This window comes from Topomyia yanbarensis, unplaced genomic scaffold, assembly GCF_030247195.1.
Source record: "Topomyia yanbarensis strain Yona2022 unplaced genomic scaffold, ASM3024719v1 HiC_scaffold_37, whole genome shotgun sequence".
In the NCBI taxonomy this organism is placed as follows: domain Eukaryota; kingdom Metazoa; phylum Arthropoda; class Insecta; order Diptera; family Culicidae; genus Topomyia; species Topomyia yanbarensis.
In genome coordinates this window covers 115,084-137,481 of record NW_026683569.1, presented here as the reverse complement: position 1 = coordinate 137,481, position 22,398 = coordinate 115,084, and the positions used below count along the sequence as shown (strand labels likewise).

At 38.1% G+C, this 22,398-nt stretch overlaps 1 protein-coding gene across 1 annotated transcript in view; it reads left to right on the top strand.

Moving 5' to 3' along the window:
* Positions 1-2,917: 2,917 nt before the first annotated feature.
* The window catches only part of LOC131695335 (uncharacterized), a 53,756-nt gene continuing 34,275 nt past the window's right edge, over positions 2,918-22,398 (top strand). Inside the window, exon 1 of the mRNA XM_058983798.1 lies at positions 2,918-4,740. The gene's annotated coding sequence lies outside the window, so the exon portion shown is untranslated. The remainder of the gene's footprint in view (positions 4,741-22,398) is intronic.

Sequence of the window (22,398 nt, the reverse complement as noted above, 5' to 3'; positions counted from 1 at the left end):
TGCTTGGGAATAACATGATGAGCCACATTGTACAATCTATTCCGATCCCTGCATGCTGATCAATACCGACGCCGGCCACGTCCGAATGCAGATCTTCTGGGAAAGGAAGGAATGTTAGTCCGATACATGTTGCTACTAGAGACCGAGGAATCCTCTGCATCTCCACATGTATCACGGGAAGGGGAGAGTTGTTAGTAAGTGTGCCAATAGCGTTATCATGTAATAATTGCTCTGGGCAGCCGGCTGCCGAGAATTTGTGAAATTTATCATTTGTTGTATTAATACGATTAGCAAAATAAGCAACTTGAACTCCGGATAGCCGGCTATAGGAGCACTGCTTATATTTTTTAATAATATTCAATCACGCGACGAATTTATTCGTGGTTTCTATCGTGTCGGTGCTGATTTTACCCGGCGATCGTTTGAATAAAATGAGGAATCTTATACCGAAGGTTCATCAGACTCTTCCATTGGTGTCGCGGAGTTGGTGGTTTGGAAGGAAATAGGGTCTAGGATTCGCTCCAAGCAAGCGATGCGACCTATAAAGCATAGTTTATTATTAGGGATCATCTATAAATGGCGTAGCATTTTTTGAGTAATTTTTACCACCCCCTTCCCCCATCGTAGCATTTCGTCACAAACCTCTAAATACCCCCTGGTAATTACGTAGCTTGACGGTAACTCTCCCCCCCCCCCCTGTCAGCGTGATTTTTTTTAAATAAAAACCGATGTTAGTTATTCCCCTTTGAAAAAGCTACATAGCCTGACATGACCCCCCACCCCCCGTCACCACACATCATCACAAAATGCAAAACTCTCTTCTCCCCCATATAATGCTACGTCATTTATGGATGATCCCTTAGTTTGTAGTTGTTAGTTTTCGAAAACACGATCGCTCGAAAAAGATCTTGTTTAGTTTTTTTGTTCTTTTAAAATCTGGGTAGCCGGCTACCGAGAGTATTCTATGTTTTCTAAACAAAAGCAATTTCAACTCCACACAATCGATCGTGGGAGTATTGCCCAGAAAAACTAATCTTATCTGCTTAATGGGCCGGATCACTATTTATTGCGACATTATTTAGACTAACTTCGCTGTTCCTTCTCTACGATATATTTTTTGGGTTGCAAACTATCGAGTGATAACACGTGATACAGACAAAGAGTTATGATAGCTCTAGATGTTATAAATCAGCGAAAGTGTTTCCTATTTCTAATATCGGATTGTTTGTGAAATACATCTATACGAACGATTATATCGAACATTGAAGGGAAATACAAAGGATCGTTAACCTGATGGACGGGCTTGTTACCAAAAACGGAACTTGAAATTAGATTCATTAAAACAGACGCGGCGAATTTTCAGTACGTATTGATCCGCGTTCATCGATACTACTCAAATTAAAGTCTTATTAGAGCTGATTATTCACTTACCAATAGCTTTTTCAATATAATAAACTTTCCTCAAAAGTTGAACAAAATCTATTTTCACACATCGTCGAACCTCCTGTGTATTGAAAATGTCCAAAACTATTGATTGTTAACTGCCAATAACTTTCCCTTCAATATAAAACACTCCCGAAAAGTTGACAAAAAATTCGATTTTGACACATCATCGGACCCCCCCTGTGCTTAGAAAATGTCCAAACTATTGATTTTCAACTGCCAACAACATGTCCTTCAATAGTTATTTATTTCTAAACAATTGAAATTTAACCGCATCAACTTCAACTCCAATAAACGGGAAAGTAACGCAAAATGTATCGCGATAACCACCGATGAATTATCGACGATGACGATGAATCCGACGATACATTATCGTTAACGGAGTTTCAGATGACGTTGACGGGTGGTTAACGTTATCGATGATGACGATTAATTATCTATTAACAACCCTGAACCTTAAGGTCCGCCCAGGTTAACTCTTCGGTACGGAGCAATACCTCGACCTAGGAACTTCTAGCATGTTGTTAGTCGCCTCTTACGACATGGGAGCAGTTCCCAGAGGTTCTATTCTTGGCTGAAATAGTTCAAAAAGATTTCAGCCCGCCGGACACCACACGGCTTAAATCCGCATAAAAAAATCGCATAGCTTTGAAAATCCGCATAAAAAAGTCGCATAAAAAAGCGCATGAAAACGCATAAAAAAGTCTTCCGTGTATTTTCTTATGGCAGCGTGCTTTCAGTTTTGCTATAAAATTTTCAATTTAAAAGAGCTCGGAATTCAGTTATATTTTGGATAGCAACGAAATAAATTTAATTTGCCACCTAGTGACTACTAGCCAAACTATTACCATATTCTCTCTTTCGCCTGCTTTCTATCTCTGAAGCACTCATGTATTCGAAACGCAGGAAACCGTCGGCTCTCCGGTTAACTCTCCTGCTAAATGTCAACCTTCCACGCACACAGTCAGCCGGCAGTCAACACTAATCATCACGGGAATCCTGTCATGTCATGTAACATTTCCCGCTGAGAGCAGACTATCCGAGAGAAACCAAAACAACACACTTGTTGCACTCCCGCCAACCAGCCACAGTCGGTTTGCTTTCGGTACATGCTGTGACCTGATTTTCTTTTCTTCGTTCCTTCTCCTACAATATTGGACAAACGCTGAGAAATGTGACATTTTCTCTTCATGTTGCATACCACCCCACGCGACACGCCTCACGCGGGAGAGTGACACCAGGCTCTCACCCCGGAAGGGATACACGTTCGATGCTGCCGGCGCGGAGATGATTTTCGTCAGGCTCTCGCCGGAGTAAAAATTGGACTCCGGTTGCGAAACCGATCCGATTCCGTTGCTGGCACGAGGAAGTGTAGTAAGACTGTAAAAGTGTGTTACTTGTTTGCGTGCCTGATGGGTGCCCTCCTTTTGGGATGGGTCATCCACAGCAGCCGTTTAGTTCGCTGCCAGAGCATTCCGGACGTGGACGTTGTGTGCGCGGAAGACCCCAAAGCACCGGTTAGAGTTGCCTGTTGTGCGTTGTGACCATAGGTGTCAGCTTGCGGTTGTCGGTGTGGGCAGTGTTTTGACGATCTTGGGATACCCATAAAAAAGGGAATTGTGCGAGTAACCTGTCAAGCAGAATTAACACTGAGTTGGGTAAGGGCGTGCAAGTGCGGAAATAATTCGCAGCAACCGAGCAGTAGAAGGTTACGCCAGTAGCACCCTGCAGAGTGGTATCCGCCCAACAACAGTGAATCGAGGGGGCTGAAGCGTGGCTCGAATGGTTTGGGCAGGGCAGAGAGCAAAAGAGCCCTTCGGAAGCAAGACGCCGAAATAAGTCTTCGCGTCTGATGCAGTTCTGAATAATTTAGGCGACGGAAGGAGATAAACGTACATTCAAACTGACAAGTGGGTCAGAAGGAGTTCGAGGAGTGTGGGGTACGAATGTGTGGACGGCCGGACAAGGAACTGAACGTGACGCTCGCTTGGTGAAGCTGCTGTGGCTGCTACGATGGCAGTGCTACACTGATGGTGGGAAAATTTATGGAAAAAGCGTGCCCCAACTTCTGCTTTGCGGATTAGAGTGTTGCTTGTAGTCCAAATCCACACTTTGTAGTTTCATAAGCGTAGGAAAGCAAAAGTAACTTTCTTGATTAATGGTGGTAGTGGTGCAAATTTGCTCTAATTACTAATAATCGTACCGAGGTCAGAGCGCCGTGTTACATCGACCAACGTAGCAGATCCGCCCCAAAGATCATAAATCTCTAACAAAACTATTAATCATCGCTCCGGCTGGACTATCCCGTCGGAAGAAGGATTCCAATAAAATATAAATTTGCTGAAAACACCAGCCCAGTAGTGCACAAATAAAAACCCTAACACAAAACACATTGTTTGCTTTTGCTGTGCCTCCCACCCAGTGGATACCGAACTGATCCAAGAGCCAGCAAAAACAAAACAACAACAACATTCCTATAAATTCGCAAATATTCTCCAATTTCCACGTAGTTTTGCCTCCCGCCCCTCACGGGATTTGGCAGGAAAAGAGGATTATAGATTTTTTGCCGAAAACATCCAAGCTCGCTTCGAACTATGAAACAGTGAAAGCACTCTGGTGCGGGATTAAATCCTTGGTGGAAAATTTTTGCCAATATAGCAACAAATTCGGTCAAAGCAAACCTCTATCCCCAGGAGCGGTGTCACCACGAACCGAAAGGTGGTGGTGCCGGTTTTCGCGAGACCACTTTCACAGTCAGTCAGTAGTGACGGATGGAACAGTGAATGGTGGTACTGCCACCGAGCGTAGCCACACTTCTGGGGCATCCATCGGTGATTGTGTGTGAGTGTGGTGGTGGATGGTGGTGGTGTGCAGTCTGATGTGGGGTGGTGTGGTGTCGGGAATGCAGCATTCGCATGTGTGCCACTCGATAGTGTCATCCATCAAATGAAAAGTGCACCATCAATTGGAAGCTTTGTGCTCTGTCTGTGAAGTGTGCTAACCGGACACAGCTGACTGGTGGTGGGTTGTTTGCTGGTGCTGCAAATGCGAAATGACAGGTGCTTTGCTGGTTTGGGAGTGTGAAAATTGAAAATAGGCGAAAATAAAAACAACTAGTGGAGCGGATCAAGTGTTTTATTTTTAGTGCCGGGTTTTATTATCGCTGACGCGCTAACGGGGATTAAACATTTTAATACTTGATCGACAAAGTGTAAATACTGATAAAAAGTGTGGCTTGTGTGCGGTACAATTATTTTGGATTTTGATCCCCGGGTTGAGCCGGAAAGCGGTTTGAAGGTAGGTGCAAATATAGTAAACAATAGCGGATTAATTTGAGATTAGAGATCATTTTTTTGTTTACTGGGCTTAATTGACTCTAAAAGAGGTTTTGCTTACATTGAAGGTGGTGATGATAATGGTCTCACTCATATCATACTCATATAATTAAAAAACGAACTGGGTTTTTTGTGGCTGTAATCCAGTAGGAGTTTTATAGCAGTCTATTATCTTTCTCCGGACAAAACCAGCCTAGAAACCGAGTGGTATCCGGCAGTTTGAAGTATCTCAGTCAAGAATTGATTCACTGGGTTACTGCTCCCATGTCATACGAGGCGACTGAAAACATGAGTCCTCAAGTCGAAGTATTTCTCCGTGCCGGGGCTTAATGGCTGATACCGGGTCTTAACCTTGTTATGCTATGAGATTCAAATTATGGTCATGCTCCTAATACCCATTTAGCGGTTCTCTATAGGCGCTTGTAAGCCAACATGTTTGGTATCTTCCAGTTGCTGTACAATAAGTACTAATGATATAATATGTAGTACTGTGATCGAGTATGGTTAGAGTAGTACAAATTAACCGTTATGTGTCCAACAAAAAACACCTTTAACAGGCCAACGAAGGTACCCGGGTACCTACAAATTGAAATGCTCATAACTGTGGCTTCCTTTAACCGATTTGGACACTTTTAGATGTTTTGGATTCAGAAACTCATCCATTTTTTGAATCGAAACGGATGAATGGATCTGGTTCTTAGTAATCCAGATATTCCGGAGTAATGTTCCAGTACTAGGGTATGATTGGTAAACTTTAATAATTTCCTAGCAATATGAGTATCAAAACTCTTCAAAATGTCTCGGAAGTCTGTTATTTATTGTTGCGGAACCCTATGGCAATTTGAAAAATTGAATTGAAATGGAATGGCCACTCACGACCCCACGAGAACCTGCTCTGGAATGTCCGTTCCAGGGTTAAAGCACCAAATGGTTCCAAAACCACGAGATACAGCTTAATGATGCAATTCCAAGAATTCTGATACCCATATTGCAAGTATTCCATTGAAGTTCACAAATAGTATCCTATCACTGGAACATGCTTCCGAAAATCCGGATTCCCGGGAACCGAATTAAGTAACCCGATTTGTTTTTACCAAATCCAAAAGTGGATGAGTTCTTGAATCCAAAACACTAAAAAGTTTCAAAATCGGTTGGAAATTACCTTAGTTATTGGCATTTCAGTATTGTGGATACCCGGGTACCCTCGTCGGTATGTTACGTAGTAAAAAACATTCAGGAACCCCTCCCTGGTCCCCCCTTACTATATCCATAATATTATTAACCCGAAAGTTTTACTTATTGAAGTTCTAAGATGTCACAAAGTTTCAAATTTCAGCTATGGATAAACAATGGGAATTTCATCAATTGAAACCTAAAAAGGTACCCTGGTATCGCGTCGGACACATAACGGTTAATCTTCAGTATAAACGTACAGAAACTATCACGCCTTGTGCATGATGGAAAACCTTTCATAGCTTTGATTCAAGAACCATAATTCCATGAAGAAAACTTTTATGTCGGAAGGCTACTTAACCCCGTCTTTCTGGCTTTCAACAAAAATGACACGACAAATCCACCTTAACCCATTCATGCCCATTAGGGTGGGGCATTGTTATATGAAAAAATATAATCATAGCCACATCAACCGAGCACAGCACTTTTTTGGTTCCTTTTGGGGTCCCAAACAACTGTGCAAAATTTGGGGTCGATTGGTGTTGACCCGGCGTAGCGCATTGCGATTGAAATTTGTATGGAGATTAGTATGGGAAAACCTACATTTTTGCATTTTTAATTCTACAGACTACAATTCTTCCTGTAGTGTGCCAACAAATAGATAGAAGTATAGTCCAGGATATGCTGAACAACTTTGCCGAAGGATGTATGGTGTTAGAATGTCTCTAAGCGAAGTTATAGCTGTTCAAAGTGCGATACATCGAATTAAATGCCAAAACATCATTTTTATTGCCAACACTGCCGGTGTACCAATGGTATTTCATATAGCATTCCAAAATAACATTATATATTTTAGTTTTACCACATTGATATGTTTGGATGAATTATTCAAAAGCCTTAGCTCAATTTCATGAGCGTAGGTAGTTGAGCAATGTGGCGTAGTGAGGGGGGGGGGGGGGATTTTAATATGTAGAAATTCGAACTGAAATGTTGTCGAGTTGGAATGTTCAGATGGATTATTTCAAAACAATTACACAATGTCCTACGCATAATAGTAACGATGAAATAAAACATACTGTATCCCTTTGCCTTGACTTTTATCAATAGAAGTTACGTTACAGACTGAATCAATTGATGTCGAGTTGATATGTCAGAGGATTGCATTGATTATGTTTCAGTTTAATAGGCACTATGATTGATGGGATGCTCATTTCTATGCTGTTCGATCACGAGGCGTGAAGCTAATTTCTGGATTTCAACATGAAATCCACCAGATCCCTACAACAATTTTTGCTTCAGGTGATCTAACAGCATCGAAATGAGCATCCCATCAATCATAGTGCCTATTAAACTGAAACATAATCAATGCAATCCTCTGACATATCAACTCGACATCAATTGATTCAGTCTGTAACGTAACTTCTATTGATAAAAGTCAAGGCAAAGGGATACAGTATGTTTTATTTCATCGTTACTATTATGCGTAGGACATTGTGTAATTGTTTTGAAATAATCCATCTGAACATTCCAACTCGACAACATTTCAGTTCGAATTTCTACATATTAAAATCCCCCCCCCCTCACTACGCCACATTGCTCAACTACCTACGCTCATGAAATTGAGCTAAGGCTTTTGAATAATTCATCCAAACATATCAATGTGGTAAAACTAAAATATATAATGTTATTTTGGAATGCTATATGAAATACCATTGGTACACCGGCAGTGTTGGCAATAAAAATGATGTTTTGGCATTTAATTCGATGTATCGCACTTTGAACAGCTATAACTTGGCTTAGAGACATTCTAACACCATACATCCTTCGGCAAAGTTGTTCAGCATATCCTGGACTATACTTCTATCTATTTGTTGGCACACTACAGGAAGAATTGTAGTCTGTAGAATTAAAAATGCCAAAATGTAGGTTTTCTCATACTAATCTCCATACAAATTTCAATCGCAATGCGCTACGCCGGGTCAACACCAATCGACCCCAAATTTTGCACAGTTGTTTAGGACCCCAAAAGGAACCAAAAAAGTGCTGTGCTGAAAAAACGATCATTTTGCCCCACCCTAATGCCCATGTTGTTTGTGGACAACAACGTTTTTAAACAGCTATAACTTTTGATTGGGGCGAAGATTTGCTCGCAAAAATAAGTAAGGCTCATTAATGTGATTATTGCCTTTAATTTGAGTATTAATAATTACAAGGATCAGCTCTAGAACTGAAGTTATTGCAATTAGTCTGATTGGATTCCGATGGAGCAGTGCTACCAGGAACAGTTTACGTTGACGACGGAAAATGATTTTTTCATATATCTTCGTTATGGTGCAATATTATTGACAACTGATAAAACTTATCAATGTAGACTGTCGTTGGCTACGTTTTCCACGTAATTGGACTATTTTAATTATTCTAAGAGAATTGTATTGAGCATTAGAAGGTAAAAATTGACCAGCTTCTAGCACTGCCATGGCAGCACCTATCTTTATGAAAAAAGGCTTTTCGTGTTTCTTGAACCCACCGTTTTCAAGGAAAAATAGTTTTGAAACCCTACATGCACTAGAAAAAAGTTGGGCATGAAAGGGTTAAATGCACCGTTCTATTGACGCATGTCTTATATCTGACCTCACAACTCACGATATTTTCATGTCTCAGTTAATATGAATGTTGATAACGTAAACAGAAAATACGTCTGTTGTTCGGCATATTTGCCGCAAAATGATTCATCCCCTTCTGATAATTTCAATACGGTTGTATCATACTGCGGCTGAAATGGGTTTCCCTTCATAATCGGCAGTGATGCCAATACCCACAACATAATTTGCAGCAGCTAAAATATCAATTTGAGAGACACCGAATTGATAGAATACATAAGTAACACAAATCTGCATATACTTAATGTAGGAAACCACCCAACACTTGCACAAGTTAGCAGCGAAAACTTGTTCGGTGTAACTTTCTGCTCTGACGGTATTACGCATGAGTTGGCGTACTGGCTCGTACTCAACGAGCTCGATCCGTCATTATTTGATCACAGTGGCATAGCCAGATGGGGGGGGGGAGGTTTTGGGGGTTTAACCCCACCCCCTCCCCCCAAACCAAAATTAATTAGATTGAAAAAAACATTGTTGATGCTGATTAATTTAATTAAATATTCTACAAAATATTTTTGGAAGAATATCCTCTGATCATTACATTGTGTGAATCGTGTTTTACGCATCATGAGGACTATTGTAAAATTGTGGGAAGGGGATCATGCAACTTATCTCTTAGCCGAAATCCTATAGTTGTCAATTCACTTGAATGTAAAATAAAATAACTGCCTGAATTACCATGAGCTCATTTTTGGAATGATGCTGCAAAATATGGATCAGAGAAAATTTTTCGAATGGGAAGCTAAGTTTGTCTATGGAACATATAAACTTGCTCAACGAAAACTTGTATACATTACAACATTTGCTGAAAATGTGTTTTTTTACATTGCGTAGAGTTCAGACAAAAATTTAATATAGTTAATAACAAGAATAATATTTCGGAAACTAGTTGAAAGATGCTGATCAAATGACGTTTACAGTTTGTCTCTGCCAGGTTATGCTCGGTTTTTATAAGCATTTGTTTTTTGTTGTATTATCAATTATATGAATAGTCTCTAAGTAGGCTTGGTGTATTAGTGGTGTATATTTGAGTGCTGAATTGAATGGCGTACTAAAATTTCGTGTATTAGGTACTGGGACTCATTGTCAAGTTGTGAGCTTGAATAATGAAGAAAAGTAAAATAAATGCTCGATAAATTTTTAATGATCACGATCACATCCATTCGAAACTGACAAATTTCGATGTTAAGTTACATTGAAGAACTTCAAAACGTAAAACTGCCCATTTTCTAATAAAATAATTTTGGCGGGTTATCCTACAAGAAATAATTAAAGAGAATGTACTCTTCAAGGAAATTTAGGTCAAGTTTTAATGTTAAGTAAAGTTTTCGAAAATGCTATTTCAAACAACTTTGTTGAAGACATGAATATCCCATACATTCAGAGTAACGAAATATATTGGTACAAAACCTTTACAACAAGGTATTCTGATATTACTGTATTTCAAAAATCTCTTCTGTGTTTTATAAACAATAAAATTCACATTACATTGAAGGTATGACCACAGACAAACAGACGTAACAGCTCGAAGAAAATTTAAAAAAAATCATCACCCACGGTATACTAGCGACATCTGTTGAACACATTGCAGAAAATGTGATTCTTGCAACCAGGGGACAATTTTTTTTTCAACCGAAGTACTGGCAACAATGTCCACACCGCTTGTCAACTGCAAGATAGTAGATGAAAGGTAGGGGCATTGTTGCAGTTGCTAAATTTGAAAAGCGAAATAAAAAAATCGCCTGTCACGTACTTCAATTTTCCATGGCATAATTATTGCAATTGACAAATTTAAAGAATGCAGACTGCAGAGCTACGACTGCATTTTTAAAACCCAACAGAACCATTTTTTGTTACGGGAAATTAAGCAACGCCAAAATTGTTTTTCTTTTCGTGTGAAGAAATCAATTTGTGTCGTCGATTGGTCGTATGACTGATTTCTGTCTCTATTTACTCTTCTTTGTCGTCGCTCTTTTGGAATCCCGGAGACATTAGGTACTCTTAATTTTATTTAGTCTATTTTTAAAGAGTCGGCTCTATCGAGGTCATCATCGGATCAAGATCACGGAGACACAACCCCTAAAATTTCCTTGCCAATATCAGGATCAATTCGCATCAACGATTTCATTTTTAACGTTTTCCGTAAGGGAAAACTCATCATGTAGGCTATGGGAGAATTTAATTTTATAAAATTCCAAACGGATGGTTCACCACGATGATTCTGCATACGAGTACATGGCACTACTTTCCCTTTCAACGAAATCTTTGCTTCTGTCTTGAGTGCAAAGTATGTTCGATGTGTTGGTCTTCTACGGAACTGTAGCCTGACGCAATCTAAATATGTTGTGATTGTCAATCATAATAATCCAACGACTTGATAGTTTACCTCCTGTTGGGTTACGACGGATCATTAAATTAAATAAATTAAATAAATATATCTAGATTGAATATGGTCTAAGCGTATCTTCAATTTTCGTAAGTCCTGCATGCCGCCAAAGTTGAATTTCTCCGTCAGTCTCCGGGGACCAGCAAATTCGAATCCATTGCATACATCCGGTTAGATTTGTTACACCGAACCAGTTAAATTGGCAAGATCCTAAAATGTATCTGCTCACCGATCAGCATCGTGCAGGAAACTACGAAATGATTTTGAACAATTCTTACCTTGAACACTTCGACAGGAATGCATTTCACATTTCTGGACCATTTTGTTTGTTTTGGTTTGCATAAAATGAAAATGGCGGTTATGTTTTCGGGCAAGATGGTACAGGATGTCACATTGTTCCAACTATACGTACTGTTGCCATATTTCTTCGATAAAACCGATAAAACAAACGGATATGAAGAAGAAAAACATAAACAAATAACGTAGTGGGCAAAGGTTTTGATTCGGTTCAGTCATAGTTATTTTTATCGCTAGTTTCGAGATTAAAAAGTGTTCCTAAGTGTTCGAATCGGAAGATTCATGGTGAAGTTCAGCCTTTTCTCTCCTTTCATCGTACGCCAAAGAATCAGGATGCTCGTTCCGATCTTTATGTTTACTTGTTTTATGGGTCGTGGAAGCCTTGTTCAATTTGACTATAAAACTAATACACTCAAAAGTCACGAATGTTCCCACCTTTCTTTCCCTTCATCTTAGTTTTCGGGTGCTTGTTGTAACGAAGTGATACATTAGGCCATGTGTCAAAATCGCTTCACAAGCGCCACGCTCGGTGAGATGGCGCATTTTACATAATTTAAATCGACCGTTTTTTCTGTGGGCAATGAAAATTCTTCTCGTGTTACGTCTGTTTGTCTGTGGTATGAATCTCTGAACCTAACAAAAATGATATATTTAAGCGAACTAGCTTCAAAAAAAATCCCAAATTTTTAAAAGATTAAGAGTTTTTCTAGAAACACAAAGAGTGTTTCCGTTTTTTGGAGATAGCATCAATTCGGCACTAGCTTAGTCCTGTCACTAAGTTAGTATTTTGATGAGAAGCCTGTCGAAATGCAAAATCTAATAATAACTAATTTAGTTTTCAACCCGCAATGGTTTGAAACAATTTTCTTCTAAGTTCATCAAAATTAGTTTTTGCCTAAATTGTTCTCCACTAAGTATAAATATAGCATGTTGTTTATGTCTCGATATGCTGTATTCATGTAGCCTTCATATTTTCAACAAAATTGTTTAAAATGACATTATCAATAACTTTACTGAACGCGTCAAGTCTGTTGCTATTTTTGAAGAGTAACTTCTCCATAACTACCTCTATGCGAATTAATCACTAAAATGTTAATATCAAAGTGTGCGCTATTTTATGTTGGAAAACTTCTACCACGTGTCAAACCTTCATTGTTAAGGATTTTTAAACTAGGTGATCTTGAACGTTAAAATTTTTTTCGAAGATTTATCCCACTTTAAAAGATCGCATTCTTTGACATCATTGATATATTATGCAAGAAAATAATCAATAGAGGTTTGAAAACTGTTCCATGTTAATTCTCCTTGTTTGTAGCCTCGAACGACATCTGTTAGACTGCTCATGTTTCTGAATTTTCAAAAATTTATCAAACTCGTATTAAATTTTAGCATATTCCAAAAAAAATCGATTTTCATCAACCACTCCCCCCCCCCCCAAACCAAATTTCTGGCTACGCCACTGTTTGATCATAAGTACATCGTCTTTAATAATTTAAACGTCTAGATGTAGACCCTCTTGCGGTTCTCCTGTGTTCAATTTTGTATGTAGTGCAAAATTGGATTTGATTGTGCGGGCTTTGCTAGAATATAAATTCCCACTTTTTAATATCAAACCGTTGATGCGTGCAGATCATTCCCTCTTTTCCCATTTTCGACGAATCGAAAATTGAGTAAACATAACATCAGGTGTGAATACTTGCAGTTGTGGAAATCGCGCTCTTTCTAATCCCTTAAAATGCGGTTATTTGCTGAACTATAGCTTCCAAAAAATCACGGCGAATGTGAATAACCTAAATCGGTTTAAACTGAATGAAAATATATCTTCGGGAGTGTGTCTATTATACCTTTGGAAGTGAAGAATACTTCCATATTATCCATGTTCTCTGTGTCGTTATTTTCCTCATTCATAACCTTACCACTTCCTTAATCCTTCCCATAGGAGAAATAATGAAAATACATATCAAGACAAAACACACATTTCCAATCAATATGGGAAAGTGCCATTTGAGCCATTCGCTACTGATTCCTAGCACTTGGCCAAACTAGTGAACCAAGTAAAAACGAGCTGAGTATACTTGTAGAATTTGATTTTCCTGATTTGATATTGATTATTGATTGATTTGATATTTGTATTTGTATATATTTACACCAACAGGCTCCTTGGCCCCAATGATGACTCCTTATATACTAATTACATCAAATTAATTTCAACAGAATACTTCATGGTAAAACAGTTAATTTACAATCACAGTGGCAACATTACAGAAGAAATAATCATGATAATATCCACAGAAACATATTTCACATATTGCATAAATTAAACAAACAAAACATTTTTCATATTTTAATTTCACGTTGTCCGAAGCCGCAATCCATCCGAAATGTGCGGTGAAGTTTATCGTCCAGGTTTCCATGTTGTGTTAATTCGATTTTCAAATTTCCTACATCGGATGTTACGAGGCCAAGTTGTGGCTTGCAAAGCAAACGATTCCCATTTGCTGTTGAGCCTAACTCTGAATGACGCATAGTCATTGGTGTCACACGATTTCCAGATGGGCACAAGTTTTTTTACCTCAACTGTGTCACTCGCACTAAGGCCAAGACATTGTGAGACTAAAGCACTAATTTCGCCTTCACTTACATGGGGTTCAATGTTTGACAGGTACAGAGAGAATTCTATATTTTTCTCCCAAGAACGGCTCCGCGGCGTTATACATACTGAAGCTATCCGACCTCCATCGCTTGATGTGTTTTGCAAATTGACGGATGAGACTGGAGTTGAGTGATGATCACACATTTGCTTATTAGGAACTATTTGAGATAAGGATTGTCGAATCTCCTCAATTTTTGTTTTCATGAGAGATATATCCTTCTCCAAGCATGTTGATGGAAATTCCAATTCCGGTGAATCCAGCAGTGAAGCAGTTAAAGTTTTGTTAAAATATTCCAAGCAGTCATCACATAACCAAATTATATTTTTTGAAAGAGCATCGATTTTTGCCTCGTTTAATCCAACGCATTTGGCATGGAACCGTTTACTACACCTACATACATACTACATTTGATTTCGAAGCATGGAGAAATGAAATCCATCTATAACGAAACATGGAGAAACTTTTTTCACGACATTCTCAACGGTGTTCGGTGGTGCAAATGTGGCTAAACCAACTTATACCGTCTTACTTAACTGTGCATATCATCCCAATGTATTAACTACATATAAAGAATTCTTTGTATTAGACCTCTCCACATTTTGAAAAAGTTTTGAAATACACATGAGTCAGCTAAAACTTTTGTTCCAGGTGTGAATGAAAAAACTTTCTCCAAAAATGACTTAATTTGGACATGATTTAGAGGTGTCTCCAATCAAAAATCGTGTTTTTGCTATGTTTCTATAGGAAGATCACTGACGCTCTGATTTAATAGGCCCTACATGCCCAAATATTATCAAAGGCTGTTCCTTAGACCTATCTTGACATGTTTAACAGGTGAACATAGCTCTAATCGCAATAGAAAATTTGTGAACTGGGTTTTTATATAGAAAAGAATATCAAAACCAAGAAAAAATACCACTAGATTAGAGCTATGTTCACCTGTTAAAACATGTTAGGATGTGTCTAAGAAACAACCTTTGATGATTTGTGGGCATGTAGGGCCTATTAAATCAGAGCGTAAGTGATCTTCCTATGGAAATATAGCAAAAACACGATTTTTGATTGGAGACACCTCTAAATCATGTCCAAATTAAGTCATTTTTGACGAAAGTTTTTTCATTCACACCTAGAACAAAAATTTGACCTGACCCATGTGTATTCCAAAACTTTTTCAAAATATGGAGAGGTCTAATGTACATACTCTGACCAGACACGTGGGCACCAGTTCTGTAACCAGACAACACACTACGGTAAGCCATGCGCCAAAACAACCAAAAAAAAAACTCATCCGCAACCAACACTACCAAACAGTCTTCAACATCTGCTGATACACAACAGACAACTGGTCAAAAAATAAATGCCAGACAAACAATGTTCCACGGTATCCCCAAGCCAATAGTTAACCATACCTAGGGATGAAATAAACAGGAAAGAAGACGGTTATACCAAAGTCACTCGAAAACACAAAAAGCATCAAGTGTCTAACATCACCAAAGCTCCAGCAATAAAAACATGGACGCAAACACGAGCGAAGGAGAGGGCAGGTGGAATGATCAGCAAGCGACAGAAACGGTAAACGTGGCCAGTGGCGTAGCCAGAAATTTGGTTGGGAGGTAGTTTTGATGAAAATTGTTGATTTTTTGAAAATGCTGAAATTTATTAGGAGTTTCATCAGTTATTGAAAATTCAGGAACATAGATAGTCTAACAGATGCCATTCCGGTCTACAAACAAGGTGAATCAATATGGAATGTTGATCAAAGCTTTATAGAATCAGTTTGATTATTTTTGTGTTTCGAATTCATCTCGTCAGTAACTAGCATCAATTGGGTGTCTAGTTAGACGATGTATGTGAACTAAAACACAGGTAAGCACTAGTTTAACACAAAAAAAAATCCAAGCAGTTCACGCGATATATCCCGATTAGAAACACATAACAAAAAAAATTCAAAACCATATCTCACTTTGTTACTTGTTATAATTTCCTGTTATTTTAACTACTAACGAGACCAAAATTATAACGCAATATGTTACGAAAAATGCATTCTGTTATAATCTTATTTCATTCTGATCAGGATGTGAACGTCTATGCAACTGACTTATCCTGGATGGTGTCCTTGGAAGCAAAAACAGATGATCTGGGCTGCTGACGAGAAAGCGAAAACGAACTCCTGTCTTATGGCTAGGCTAGCTAGAAAATTTTAGACAATGTCAATGAAGTCAAAGAATATAAATTTCCAAAGTGAGACAAATTTTCGAAAACTTTCTCAACATAATTTCGAAGTCATCAACTTTAAACGTTTAAAAACTTCGAAGAAGTTTTCCAACATAAAACAGCGCATCTTTTGACACACAAATTCTAGTTATTAATTCTCCTAGAAGTAATTGTGGAAAATGGTAAGTGACTTTGTGCCTTCAGCAAAGTTGTTGATAGTATTATTTTAAACAATTTTGTCGAACATATGAAGGCTACCTGAATGCAGCATAAGGAGATATAAAACAATATTTAGGAAAAAATTAAGGCCAGTTCTCTTCAATATAACTTTTGTTGTAAACTGCAGAGATTCATGCCTTGAATGCAATGTGAATTTAATGGTTTGTAAACCGCAGAAGAGATTTATCAAATATAGTAATATTATAATAACTTGTTTAAAAGGTTTTCTTTTACATATAATCTACTAATTTTCGATACTCTGAATATACAAAGTATTCATGTCTTTAAAAAAGTTGTTGGAAATAGCATTTTCGAAAACTTTGTTGAAGACATTATGTCACAAGCTGAGTTTTCTTGAAGATCAAATTCTCTCTAATTGCTTCTAGAAGGATTAACCACCAAACCTATTATATCAGAAGATGTGCTGTTTTACGATGTAAAATTCTTCAATGATATTTAACATCGAAATTTGACAGTTTCGAATATAATCCGATCGCGGCCGTAAAAAGTTATCGAGCATTTATTTTACTTTTCTTCACTGTTCAAGCAAATCACCGAAGGAAGGCGTGACCTATAAGCAAACAACGCTAATCACATATCCCGGGCAGACCCTAACATGCCAATTTTGTAACCATACAGCTCACTACGGAAAAACATGCGCAAAACATGTAACTAGTCAAAAGTCGTCTACTACAGCCAATTATAACAAGCAGCCACCGACACCTTCAGATAAACCAAAAACTACAAGTGGCAGCCCTATGGCGTTGCACGAACTGTAGACGTAGGACTATACTACTTAATCTAAAAATTTTTTTCTTAGTACATTTAGAGTAATAATAAATCAAATATATTTCTTACGAATAGTTTAAGCACAACCAATCAACATCGAATGTTATATATTGAACCAAACCTTCTTGGTTATCAAGTTATTTCATTTGTTATAGGCTATCGAATCCATTTAAACTTATTTGAGATGATTTGAATGGAGACAGAAAACCGTGACCGAACTAATATCTGAAACTAAATCTTTATAGCACAAGCAGGGCCGGCGGAAAGCGTGGGTAGTATGGGTAGTACTAGCCACTCGAAAATAACCGAGTGGGTAATTACCCACTCGAAATTTTGAACTATTTAAAAAAATTTAGATGTGCAACGCATTTATCTCGCACTACACACATTTGAAAACAATTCCATTTGCATAAACGAACGTGATTTAATGTGAATGTAATGTAAGCGTGTGCATTGCGAAAAGAGAAAAAATCCGTACCAATGGGCCCCTCACCCTATGCTTTCTACCCACTCGAGCGTAAAGTGTTTCGCCGCCCCTGAGCACAAGATCAGCTTTAAAAAATTGTAAAACTTTTCGATTGTGTGTGGTAAAAAAATCCATTTGTACGTATAGAAATGTAGCGAATGCAATGGTCTTAATGATATATCTGTTCTCTCCATCGATCTGCGTAAATTTGTTGCTAAGAAAGTTTTCGTCTTTGCGCAATTAAAGCACAGATTGCTATCATGCAGGTTACGCATGTATCCGTTAACAAACAGGGATGCCACATTGAAATCTGTATTTCAGTCAAAAATATGATTTTACCAAAAAATTTGTGATAAATTTCCGAAAAATATGTGAAAAATCACAATATTTCCAAAAATCTATCAAATTTTCATCAAAATGCCAAAAATCTACCATCTATGAAAAAGAATATGTGATCAAAAATTGTGAAAAAAATCTCTGACATTACAGAAAAATCTGTGAATATAGTAACCCTGTCAACAAATTAGATATACCTACATTCGCCTCAAACATTGAACCCAAGCGCACAAAGCAAAATGAGTCAACGCTGATGATGATTGGTAGAGCGAAAGAGACAACTAGTACCACTACGCTATGTTAACCGTGTTTGCAAATGGAGCTCGAATGTACAAGCGATTTTGTGTAGGAATAACTGTGTTCGAGATTGTACATAAAAGTGTGCTGGAAACAAGCACAAAGAAAGCATAGCACTGAATAGCGTACCTCCACAAGCAGTGTAACGGACTTCTCACTCAGCTACACTGCACACCAAAAAAATATGAATTTTGTCGTTGATGTAATTTCAAACATGATACAATTTACCAAACCGTAATGCACGAAATGACGAAATATAACCCCGTTCCGTTTAATTTTACATGAAAGATGTACTTTACATGCGCAGTGCTATAAAAATATGCGTATCAACATTTAAAACAAATGCCATATGTGGAGTAAAATTGCGTGATTTACGAAATTCAATGTCATTTAAAATTAGAATCGAACGTGAAACTGTGCGATTTTCGACGCTCGTATATGTCAGGGTCAGAAGACGTAATTTTACACGATTTTTTCTAGGTGTGTGGCTGTGAAAAGACACAGCGCAGTGCACCGCCTTCCGTTCAACAGGCAACTGAGCTTGTCTTGCCAAATCCATTCTTTAAATGGTCGATGATGACGTCATTCATAGAAGCGTAGCGCGATAGGTACACAGATCTGTCGTACCGGGCTTGGGAAGCGCTATCTTCTGTGTGTAAATGTGCGATATTTTGACAAGGTTGTATATTATTTAAATTTTTATTGCCATGATATCAAAAATCTTTGGGTTTATCTATTGGAATCTATTCTTAGAAGTATTTTGGGGCGACATGCGCAAAAAAATTGAAAATTTATCGTGAGATGGCTGAATTATACGCGTTTAAAATTGGACCACTTTTAGTTACATACCATGTTTGTAGAATTTGCAAAGTGCACCCCCATATCGAAAACAAAGACGTAGTCCTACGTCAAAACAACGATCCAATCAACCAATAATGCAGGTACAACGACCACGACAACCACTCCCAAACCAATAACTAGCATCGCCAATAATGAAGCAAATACCGATGAAGACGGATTTACAACAGCGACCCGTAAGCACAAGAAACAAATAAGAACCTCTGATCGTGCACAGCAAGAAAGCAGTACCGATGATGACATGAACGGGAACGATAACGCGAGAGAAGGCAGACTGAATGACCCTCAAGCGGTTTCACCGCCAAGGAAAATGATCTCAACTCGCAGCAGCAAACTGCGTCAACAAGACATTCTTAGCATTTTTTTAAACTTATTGTCAAAAAGTCAAAAAACCCACGGCTCAGTTATGCTAACGCATTGAGCCGTTTCAAATAAAGCTTCAGATTAAAAAAAACTGAATTATAACCTAATTAAACCACGGCTAGGTTAGGTAGCTAAATCACAGATCCATCTGCTCCAGATCCGTACCTATAGTGGAAGATCATGTGAATATAGGCGAAGGAAAATTGAGAAGAGAAAGGTGACCGAGGATTACTAAACGTAAGTGTATACATGGATGAACAACACTGAACTCATAGCTGTCTTATTTCTGGAGATTTTTATTTCTTTAACCCTAGAACGTTGCACTTGCGTTTTCCACCCTAGAACGTTGCACTGGGGTACAAATCTCGATAAACATATGATTACGGCTTAAAAGCCATCTGTCAAAATTATCTTTAAAGGGGAATTCCGGACAAACCGTTACTGTCCAAACACAGTTCACTGTACTAAATGTTAGGGAAAACTTTTCTCATTTGTTTACTATCAACATCTGTGACTGGTGTGCGACCGTTTGTTCGAAATTTTCGTTCAAAGTGAATTTTGACAGTTGGCTTTTAAGCCGTAATCATATGTTTGTCGAGAAATATACCCCACGCGTTTGATCGCAATTTTCGCAGGTAAAAATGCAAACAAAAGAAATGTATAATACATCATTTTCTTCGTTTTTTATTTGTGAAAACAGCTGTGTGAGTGAAAGTACGGAATTTATTGAATCAAGGATACAAAAATTGGTTTGAACAAAAAAATAAAAATAATGTTGCTTTTTCAACAAAGATTAGTATAACTTTGCGAAATTTTAACCGATTTGAAAAAAAAATCAAATGATTCTAACGATCGAAATGGTCTAGAAACGGTTTAAATTTGAATTTCGAAATATTTGAAAAATTATTTGGAAGAGTGAAAGTTTAAAAATCGGGTTTTGGAAAATACCACGAAATGGGGTGGAAATTGATGTGAAAAAATATTTCTGATCAGTAATACATTGATAACAGGCAACGTTACTGTTACAGCAGTTTCTGTGCACAAATCATACTTGCGGGTCATTATTTAATTATTAAAAAAAAAAAAAAAACAAAACAATGAAAATAAGCAAAAATGAAAACGATTTTTTTCTATTTCAAAATTAAATTAATTTACTTTAATAAATGATTAAAAACGATTATATAATACTTATTGTAACTTACGTAGTAAAACAACCAGTATTTAAACTGATATTGTCACGAATCACATTTCAACTGACAGCACGAAACACTAACGGCAACCGTATACTGGGTACAAATGTACCCCACGCCAGCTTTGACACCTGCTTCCACGATGGCTATTAGTAAACTGACTATACTACCTTTTCCTACTCTTACTAGGAACTCTAAATTGGATTATGGTTAGTGACCTGCCCAATGCCGAATTCTCGTCTTCACACGACTCCAAAGAAGGCGTGGGGTACATTTGTACCCCAGTGCAACGTTCTAGGGTTAATAAAGTTATACGCACACAAAAAATTCTCGGTCTATTTTTTGTTAGAGCGTCAACACTTACACAATAACGACCCGGATGAACAAACTAGAAACAAACATGATTGTCCAACCGTGAACAGCAATAAAACAAGGCACCGATAACACGCAGCATGAAATTGCGTCCACAGGATGCATCAAACAAAAACAAATTTTTCATGACTTTTTTTATGTTTTGAATTATCTTATCTTTGAATCAATGAATCTAACGCAATAAGCAGTATCATAGGGCAACTGTTCGCTAATTCATCTTAACATCCGACAATCAAACATACCATATGCTTTTTATTGTTAATTTACTGAACTTTAACAAACGACTCATTGAGGCGCATAGAATTAATGAAATAAACAAAAAGCAACTAATACAGCATTCAATACATGCCAATCAGTACTTTTCTTCCTACATCTTCTATCTAAATTTCCTTGATAGTGAACGCCATCTTCAGGCACTCGGTAACTTTTTCGTCCCCTCTCGAGGTGGTGACCTCGAGGTACATTTGCCACTCGCCGGAAAATGCGTCCGGTATGTCCATTCCCAAGTCTCCCATCAGGATATTGTCGAATGTTTCAATGTGCTGTAAACAAATAGATCGATAAATGATTCAAGATCCAGCCGCTATCGTCAATTGGTGTGCCGTCTGCTACTCCAAGGACATCGAAAACGAAACAAACTTAGCACGACCCAACTTACCCCCGCCTGGTAGGGACATTCTATCCGCTGCATATTACTTGAAACCACATACCCCGTTATTCATCAGCAGGGGGCACAAGTAGGGTATATCGCGGGAGATTTCGCCATTGGTTCAAGTTCCTTGCTACAGACGCTTGGAATATACTTTCAGCTGTGGGTGAAAAAAGATTGTGAGCCTAATACTACGTTCACACTACGAGTTAAAACATGTTTTAACGCTATCTTGATGACATTTTTCTTGTTGCTAACTATTATAACGTGTTTTAACTCTGTAGTGGGAACGTAGTATAATTCGTTAAAACTTTGCCCTACTTTGATTTGAGCCATTTATTGCAGGGGGGGGGGGGGGGGGGCAAGTAATTCATTTAACAATGCCACTAGGCTCACCTCAATCGGGTCATTATATTCGGCTTCGATTTTTAATTTGCCGTTCAGCGTAGGATTTCCGTTTTCATCTTCCAGTGATGCAAGCTCACTAACATCCACAGCCGGAACCGGTTTTCCATTTTCGCAATCATGGAAGTAGTCGGTCACGTCAACCACGTTCTTTCCCTGTGATAGATACGAACAAAAAAAATGTTGTAATGCAGCAGTTAAATTATAGGCTAGCAGTTTTTCAGTAACCAGCGCACATCCCAGCAGCACCAAAAACACGACTAAATTTAGATGACGACCATGCTGCAATTCC